Below are 10,204 nucleotides of genomic sequence, written 5' to 3' on the forward strand. Positions count from 1 at the left end.
TTGTATAATATTGTAATTGGACCCTCCAGTTTGATTGACAAGCTGGGCAGGAGTTCAGAAAAAAGTATCTATTTTGCACATTAACCTGGTGTTGTGAGACTTCTTAAAGTCCACTCACCTGATGAAGGAGCAGCACTCCAAAAGCTCGTGCTACCAAATAAACCTGTTGGACTTTAACCTAGTGTTGTGAGACTTCTTACTGTGCCCACCCCAGTCAAACGCTAACATCTCCACATCATATCTTACATATGTGCTGTTATGTCAGAGAGGGTAGTCGGCACTCAGCGACTATCTTGCCTCCTGATGCACGCATTAAACTTCCTTTCGTTCTTTGACAACATGCTGTCTTTCATGGTCTCTGTAATGGTTGAGTGTGATTAGCTGAGTGCAAGACCCCCCCAGAGGGACACCCCGGAAAATTCCCCTTACAGGTGGGATGTCGGGAGGCGGGTGTGAGGGTTGGGTACACAGGCCAGTGGTGCTATTTTTAGCACCCGCACACCTCCGTTCGTTACTCTGGTGAGGGCTAAACATCAAGCCCATAAACTCTGTCTGACCTGATGAATATTTTTAGCATTTTTTAGTTTTATTCCAAGTAATGTTTTTTAATATGCAGTTCTCACACCAAAGAGCATTTGAGCTTAAAGACAATTTAAGAGAGATCATATGGTCATCACTGAGTCCTGGGAGACATTTCCATGGATTCATAAGATTAATGCAGATCTGATTATCAAAGCCTTTCAAAATCACAGAACGTTATTTGTGCTGCAGAAAAAAACTTTAATTGCAGGTTGATGCTTTAAGGACCTTATTTTTTGTTAGTGAATAAATACTGCCTTATGCACTTCACTCTCCTCCTATTCCCCTTACAGGTTTTTTGGTCATACAATGGAAGATTCAGGGTTGTGCATCCTGTTACAAATGTACACTTTGATGCAAATTTGCAAACTGAAGGGGGTTAGTTCCTGCACTCCAAATGGAAAATTTACAAAATCAGCCACACAGCCTGAAGCTGCAGGAATTCAAACAGGTAGAACCAGTTCAATCACATTCAGTCAGAGTAGAACTAACCTAACCTAGGACTAAGAGTACCAGAAGGAATAAAAATGCTGTGGAAATCTGAAATGAAAGCAGGAAATGCTGGAAAAGCTCAGCAGGTCAGGCAGCATTTGTGGAGAGAGAAACAAAGGCTGAGATTATTGTGACAATGGGAAATGCATGTGTGTTTATGAAGGCAGCTAGCCATTTAAATGCTAGCTGCCTCCACTCTGGTCAGATTTTCCAGCAAGGAACTCCTTACTGTGTTTACCCCAGTCCAACGCCGGCATCTCCACATCAGATTTTCCAGACCAGGGGTGGAATTTTCCCGTCTCGCCCACCACGGGAATTGTAGTGGGCGGGACACGGACTATGCAAAAGGTGAGACTTTCTGGTCTTGGGGGCGAGCGTGGCTGGAAATTCCCACCCTAGGAATCGGAAACATGAGTGTGCGAACTGGACTGGGTAAGAGCAGGGCTGAATTTAGCGTATTTCTTTGGATAGCCAGGGCAACCCTTTAGGGAGTTAGGGTATGTACCCCTGTGGAATTTGCTTAAAAAGTTTATTCACAGCCCCAGAAGTGGCACAAAATAAATTCAAACTTAACCCAAGGCATTAGGAGACTTGGGTTCCTGGTTTTGCAAGGCAATTATTTTTGCCCCTGCTGACCTGTGCACCAAATGTCAGGAAGATCTTCGTGCAAAACCAATAGCGACAATACCACAGACAGAGCTCCAGCCTCTGAGGATGAGGGAGATGAAGAGGAAGCCCCATAGCATTCGGAAGGTTCAAAAACTGTTGAGGATGAGAAGGTAGCCATGTAGGGAAGGTGATGGCCATGTAGCCAGGGCTGACTGAAGCTTGCACCCTGGCCGAGATGTTGCATCCACACCGAGTATTCTGCATATGTCTCTCCACTAGATTGGCCAATCTCTCATGGTCAGAGCTCATGGGGCCAGTGGAGACTCTGAAATTAGGTAGAGTCTGAAAACAGTGGGGTGAGACTCTGAAATCAGAGGGAAATGTAAGAATTGAGAGGAAAGAAGCAAACTATGGAATGGGGGCTTGAAGGGATATGGGAGGGAATTTGATCCAGGCAGTGTGCATCTCAGCCACCAGCCAGAGAGTCAGCGAGAGACCCACATTATCTCCTTTGGGGGTGGCTTGTCACATTAAGTGCCAGTCAAGCATCAAGTAGCTAGAGGCAAACATCCAGGGGGGACTAGCAAGGGTAAATGCATGGAGCTACGGGGCTAGGGCCTGGGTGGGATTGTGGTCGGTGCAGACTCGATGGGCCGAATGGCCTCCTTCTGCACTGTAGGGATTCTATGATTCTAAGGACTCTGGGGCAGAAATCCCAATGTCTGAGAGCTGCCAACCAATCAGAAGCCAGCAGCTTTATTGAACAGCATCATTGACAGCAACAGTGGCTGCTGCTGGTATCAAACCCACACAACCAAGGCTTAGTATTGTAGCTGGATCCCAGGTCACAGGTAAGTGATAGTGGGACCATGGTCGCAGGGTGGAGGGGAAGGAGGAGGGGTATCATTAACAAGGTAGTGGCACAGTGGCATTGTCACTGGACTAGTATTCCAGAGACACAGAGCAAGATCTGGGGACCAAGGTTCAAATCCCGCCAAGACAGATGGTGAAATTTGAATTCAACAAAAATCTGGTATTAAAAGTCTAATGATGAAACCATTGTCGATTGTTGTAAAAGCCCATCTGGTTCACTAATGTCCTTTAGGGAAGGAAATCTGCTGGTCTTACCTGGTCTGGCTTACATTTGACTCCAGAACCACAGTAATGTGGTTGACTCTCAAATGTCTTCTGAAATGGAGGGCAGTTAGGGATGATCAATAAATGCTCGTGATGCTCACGTCCTGTAAAATGAATTTTTAAAAATGCTGCCCACACCCCCATTCCCACCCAGTCCAAAACCCAATGTCAAGTCCCTTGATCAGGCACTAAATGGCTTTGAACAAAAGCCCACTCCCGGGAACCCAGTTAAGAGCTTCAGTTGGCAGTGGAGTGGGAAAGCTGTGCATGGAGTTTCCTATCACAGACTTGAGTGCATGGAGTTTCCTATCACGGTAGAGGAGGGCAGGCCCCAAATCCCCAGCTGCCTAATTAAAAGTCTTCCACTTAAACTCACTGTGGGGAGGACATTAAATTCCACTCAAAGAAACAGAAGTAGACTGACCATTCAGCCCCTTGAAACTGTTCCTCCACTCACTTAGATGTCTCATCCAGTTTTGCCCTAACAAGATTTGGTGTGCCACCTCTGAAATACTTTTTAAAATTTGGTGAATTACTTTACTGTAGTAATAGTGAATTATTGAGCTTTGACCATGTTACCTCTGCTTGGGTTGGGTTCATAAGAAGCACCATTTCTCTTAATGGGTGATGAAGATGAGGATAAGATCTGCTTTCAGGAAGTTCTCCGCAAGTGTTGAAAAAGGAAATCAGATTTTAAAGGCCTAGATTGTAAAAGTAGGTTATTACTGACACAACTGGAACATTCCAGCTGTGAAATGATTAATTATAATTTGTCTAGAGAAAAGCAGCAAAAAGAGGAAAGTCGGCAAGAACGATGTTGCAGTTGACACAGGCATCACCCACATCATCCACCAGCACAGATACAGTCACTTCGGTGGAACATGTTAGCGTTGAGACTTCTGGGTCACTTATTGGTGAGTAACACATAGTAATTGATGCACATCAGGTGGAGGCAGGAACATTCAAGGGTTCGAGCACGGAATGTCGGCTGGAACCATGGACACTTCTGGCCCCAGCCAAGTGCCAGGTCACTGGGATCAGTTTTTCCAAAGCTGCAGGAGATGTGGAAGCAGAGGCAGGGATTGCAGGAGGGGCTGGGTAACTTTCCAACAATTGTGAGGCTAAGGTAAGGAGATGGTGCCAGTATTGCATGGTACCCAGGGCAATACTGCAAGGGTGGCAACCACAGTGGAATGCCTGGGGCAGAAAACGGTCACTATGGGTGGCAGGGTCCAAGGCATTGCCGAATCACTGAGGACCTCAGGAGCATGCTTGAGACATAGAGGGTCATGGCTGCAGGCTTCAAGAGCTTGGCTCAGTCTCAAAGGGCACTTAGTGAGAGGATCCAGAGCTTGGCGCCGTCACAGACGGCTATTGCCAAGGGCTCACACACCATGGGCCAGAGGCGTTTGGGGCTCCAAGACTGGCAGGGCCAGGTGACACCGAGCATCTGGAGCTCACTTCAGCTACCCCACATTTCCTTGGAGTATCCCAGGCCCATGGGTGCGCAGAGGGTGGAGGAGGGGCTGGAGCCCATTTGAGGGCATTCTACCTAGGAGACCCCAGCTGTTGTCAGCCCTTCTGATTCCCCTCCCCCTTGACACCAGTGCATCTCACAGGCAGCGGGATGAACAAGGTGGCACAGCTACATCTGTGACTCCCAAAAGTCTGCCAGGGCCCTCCAGGTAATAGACCTCCAAAGGACGCCCGCCAATGGCATCACAGGCCACGAGGCATGGCATGCAACTGACCTCTTCCACCTCTGATTTGCATCCTGGCTCAGAAGTTGTAGAGACACCGGGAGGGCACGGGTGAAGGCATGCACTGTAGTGTTATTACTTCCCACAGCTGTGACTCCTCTGTCTGTCTGTCCCACAGGGATGACTGTACTCCGAACAAGGCGCAGAGCACTGTACTGTGCAAGAGAGTCCACCATGTCTGCGATCTCCAGTTCCCAGCACTGGGGGTTTACAGCATGGAAACAGGCCCTTCGGCCCAACTTGTCCATGCCGCCCTTTTTTTAAACCCCTAAGTTAATCCCAATTGCCCGCATTTGGCCCATATCCCTCTATACCCACCTTATCCATATAACTATCTAAATGCTTTTTAAAAGACAAAATTGTACCCACCTCTACTACTATCTCTGGCAGTTTGTTCCAGACACTCACCACCCTCTGTGTGAAAACATTCCCCCTCTGGACACTTTTGTATCCCTCCCCTCTCACCTTAAACCTATGCCCTCCAGTTTTAGACTCCCCTGCCTTCAGGAAAAGATATTGACTATCTACCTTATCTGTGCCCCTCATTATTTTATGGAGCTCTATAAGATCACCCCTCAGCCTCCTACACTCCAGAGAAAAAAGCCCCAGTCTATCCAGCCTCTCCTTATAACTCAAACCATCAAGTCCCGATAGCATCCTAGTAAATCTTTTCTGCACTCTTTCTAGTTTAATAATATCCTTTCTATAATAGGGTGACCAGAACTGTACGCAGTATTCCAAGTGTGGCCTTACCAATGTCTTGTACAACTTCAACAAGACATCACAACTCCTGTATTCAATGTTCTGACCGATGAAACCAAGCATGTGTCAGACCCCTGACTGCCATTGTACTCCAAGTACTCATCCAAAAATACTGTTATGGTAATGAAGTCTCTGGCTCCCACTGCTGACAGGGGACTCAGTGGTCTGCACTCCGCTACTTCTGTCCCCACTGTCCCGAGCACTCCCAGACATGATGGCGAAACCTGCAGCTCGGGCTTCCTGTTGGGCCTGGTCCACGTCAAAGTGGATGTAGTTGGCTGCCTGAGCATACAGGGCCTCCGTCACCTCAGAGATGCACTTGTGTGTGACTGAGAGATGCATTAGAGGTCTGGAAGGATCCAGTCTGTAGAAGTTGAGAGCTGCCATGACCTTCACTACCACTGGGAATGGGTGTTCTCCTGTCCCTCAAGATGTCAGGTATGCGAGGAGCTGGCACAGGTTCCACACCATCACCTTACTGAGCTGGAGACTGAGGCGGCACACAGCAGATCCCAACCGGCGGGCCCCTGTCCTCCTGCAACCTTTGGCTGTGCTGGCCTTACACCAGGCAAATGTCTCCCTCCTCCTCTTCCTCAGTGGCCATGAGCAACTGTTGACACATCCTTACCACAAAGGGCACATGGGTAGCTGTGAGGGGGTCCCCAATGGAAACTCTTAAAGTATTGATATGGATACATCCACCTGGATATCTGGTGCACTGGCTTCTAAGAATGGTTTGTAGTTCAGACAGACAGTGGAGAAGCACCCTTGTGACTAGCACGAGATGGGTGGACATTGCAAAGCACTGCAGAGCCCATGCAGTGTGAGGTGCCATGTTAACACCTGCTGAGCTCCCTTGATTGGGGTGACAGCTGCCAGGCCTGGGATAGAATGTTGGCAGAAATTACAGAGCCTGTCCAGTGGACAGATGGTAGCGTAACCAATGCAACATTCATGGGGTTGGGACACGACTCAGGGATCATTCAGTGGCCAGGAGGAATGCATGCAACACGAGTCCCAAGCCAGCAGCGACCCCCGACCTGAGGACCCCCAGACCGGCACAAGCCCCCCAAAACGCCTGCACCCATGCAAGCCCCCACACCCCATCCTGCAACGTGGTAGTTAGTGGTTGAGGACCCCCCTGCACCCCAGGGGTTGGTGCTCAGTGGTACTCACCTATTCACTTCCCTTCACTACTGCTGCGCCTGGCCAAGACTTTTATAGAGCGGTAGCGATTCATGCCAGCATGACATCTCACCAAATATAGTATTAATTTCCTCCCATAGTGGCTGTAACAATCTCAGAGATTGAACATCTTTTGGTTGATGCTCATGGTTAAATTTGGATAAAGACTTAAACGTAGTATAATATATCTTTAATGTAAGACCTGAGCCAATAGATTTTAAAATGAAACAGTTTGTAGAGTATAATGTTTACCATTTCTAATTGCAAATTGTGAGGACCGGAAATAGAATAAAGTTATGTTGAATTGTATTTGTTACCACAAAATTTATAACAAGGATTTAAAATCAGCCAACAGAACATTATGAGCAAGGACTATTAGAATGAGTAATGGATGGTACTACAGTACACCAAACACAAGCTAAGACACATGTGGTAGCTCACCGCAAAGGATGTGAGGCTGGACCTATTTAAATTGCATTTTCTTTTGTGATTAAAGCTGAAAAGTCTGTTACCACGTGAACTGATGTGGAACCACAAAACATTTCCATTTGGTCATGCAAGAAATATCTCACGTAGCCTTACCCACTTAACCATCTGAATTGGAAGATAGTTTTATTTACCAATCCTGTTGTTCGTCATTCTGACTTAAACATACATAGCCACGGTTTTCTTTGTTATTATAAAGCCACACTTTCAGATGAGTAATGTATTAAAATAGAAAACCAAGATTATTCATAGTAATTGAGGCAAGCATAAAGTAAAATGAAACGCAATTCATTTTTCACCTTTAAAACTAAGAAACTAATCTCACATCAACCGGCCTGACCTCTTCCCCAACACAACCCCACCACCACCTGCCCACTTCAGCCCTGTGAGAAACAAAGCTCACTCTTTAATAATTTTACACGAGTCAAATTCTGAAGAAGCGTCTTTTAATCGATCTTGGAAGAAAGGGTGTCGCTGAGCAGGCACACTTTAACATAATTACAGCATGTATTTTATACAGTTTCTCCAAAGCCCCCGGTACCTGCCCCCCCCCCCCCCCCCCCGCTCTTGATAACGTTATGTGATTATGTTTCCTTTGTCAACGTTATGTGATTATGTTTCTTTTGTCAACGTTATATGATTATGTCTCCTATTTCTTGCCTATGTGGTAGTTTCTTAACTGCTGCTATGTTCAGATAAGCCACTTTCTTTGTTCTTTCTTGTTTCGGTCCCATGTTGTGTATCTTCGGTGGTTTCTGTGTTAAGGCTCATGTTTGCACACTATAACCTGCTTTAAAGCCTGCTTATGGTTCTACAATTCAGCTTCATGTAGAAGCAACATTATGCCATATCTCACAGCCCATGGAAAATAATCATTTGTAGATGGACAGTCAGCTAGTAGAGATCATGTGACGGAGACTACGATTTCTCTCTCATAAAAAGATGGAAAATCAAATATGGTCTCACAATTCCTCAGCTATGATCATCTGGATTATGCCAGTCAGCATTGTATAGAGTGGACTCCATTGGAATTTGCTAGGTCACTATGGGACAAGTGGACACGGATCACACCACAACACCTCCGGTGCCTACTAGCCCAATGAAGTTCCAAGCTATACAACCAGCCACCTTCCTGAGCCCTGCTGCATCTTCCTAATTTTTACTGCGTAAAGGGGCTAATCCAATTGAAGTGCAGGCATTTCTTTCTTCCCCAGCCTAACTCACTTTGTATCTTGACCTCCAGAGGATTCCTGGAGTATGAGTCCTCACCCTCTAATTCGACCAATTGTTGAAAATTGGCAGCAGGCTTCTGTCCCTTTCCGGACGAGTCAAAGATTGCCTGAAATGGTGGAGTCACAAGACATTCCAAAGCAGCTGGCATTCGGAGGACTATTAGAGGCCAGGATTCTGCTGAGTCAGAGTCTGATGATGAGCCTCTGAAATTGGTCCTAACTCAATTGCTGGAGGTGCCGCGACAATCATGGGAATGAGCGGCAGGTGGCGCAGTGGTTAGCACTGCTGCCTCATAGCTCCATGGACTTGGGTTCGGTTCCAACCTTGAGTGACTATCAATGTGGAGTTTGCATGTTCTCCCTGTGTGTACATGGGTTTCCTCCAGGTGCTCCGGTTTCCTCCCACAGTCCAAAGATGTGAAGGTTAGATGGATTAGTCATAGTAAATGTGTGGGGTTACAGAGTGCAGGCTCGATGGACCCAACAGCCTCTTCTGCACTGCAGGGATTCTATGATTCTAACATCAGGGAAGGCTGTCAGTTGTATTCCTCAGATCTCACTCTATGATGGAGGAGTGTGTCTATGTTTAGTCTGATGTAATAGCACCGGCATGCCAACACTCAAAGATTAACATTGGTACAATGGTGGCTGTTATGGAAACCTTAGTCCAGGACATAGATCTTGCATTATGCCAGAAGCTGCACTTCTTTGGTTTAGGCATTGATGGCATCCATCATTAGCTATTTGTGAGTGGATGGGGCAAATCGATCTTACTCCAGCTGCATGTTCTCTTTAAAGAGTCAACCATAGAGTTCTGAAGCAGCAGCAGGGTCATCCACCCAGGTGACTGGAATGTCCAATTGATCCCAATTCCCTCTTCTTATGACCCTATCAGCAAAGTGTGACCTTAAGCGCTGTGTGGTATGTCAACATTTTTGGAGTTTGCATGGGCCAGGGCTGGTCATGAGGACAGGCTGTCTGTGTTAAAAAGGAGGCATTTTAGTGTCTGGCAGACAAGTGTGTGAACATTGTTATTCTCAGGTGGAACACATTTATAGAAAGTTGAGAATGAATTACTAGGGGGCATAGGTTTAAGGTGCGAGGGGCAAGATTTAAAGGAGATGTGCGAGGCAGATTTTTTACACAGAGAGTAGTGGGTGCCTGGAACTCGTTGCCGGGGGAGGTAGTGGAAGCGGATATGGTAGTGACTTTTAAGGGGTGTCTTGACAAGTACATGAATAGGATGGGAATAGAGGGATATGGTCCCCGGAAGGGTAGGGGATTTTAGTTAAGTCGGGCAGCATGGTCGGTGCAGGCTTGGAGGGCTGATGGGCCTGTTCCTGTGCTGTAATTTTCTTTGTTCTTTGGATGCAGACCCACATCCCTAACTGAGAATGCCAGATGCCAGTATGATGGAGAAGATGGTGAAATGGAGGACTGAGTGATCTCAAATGTGGAATGTCCTCGGCTTCCTTGCCCAATGTGATCTTTCAGTATCACTATCACCATGCATTGTGCCGTGGTTGGTAATGAATCTGCTCGAGAAAGTTTGTCATTCGAGGCATGCAGCCCTGAGTCCACAGAATTGCAGAACAGCTTCTCCCTTGCTGCCATAGCGACTGGGATGTTGGAGAAACACTTGAAGAGACAGCATCTTCTAACATCTGATGCTGAATTGTCCTCCACCAGTTAGCACCTCATCTCAGCAAGGACATATGCTCTTGAGGCTTCATCATCCTTCAAAGAATCAAGACAATGTGTGCCAACTCTTAGGATTGAAGTACAGGTTTGAAATGAGAGGGATAACTATGCTGGTGTTCATGTGGGCCTATGATGGAGGAAGTTTGACCAAGAGGATACTCACTGCAACTCATCATCCTTGTGGAGCCTGATGGTTGTAAGGCATCTGTGATCTACTCAAGGTGTCTGAGTTGTGGCAGCTTCCTGGGTACCTCATGCAAA

Source organism: Mustelus asterias, chromosome 2, assembly GCF_964213995.1.
Source record: "Mustelus asterias chromosome 2, sMusAst1.hap1.1, whole genome shotgun sequence".
Lineage (NCBI taxonomy): Eukaryota > Metazoa > Chordata > Chondrichthyes > Carcharhiniformes > Triakidae > Mustelus > Mustelus asterias.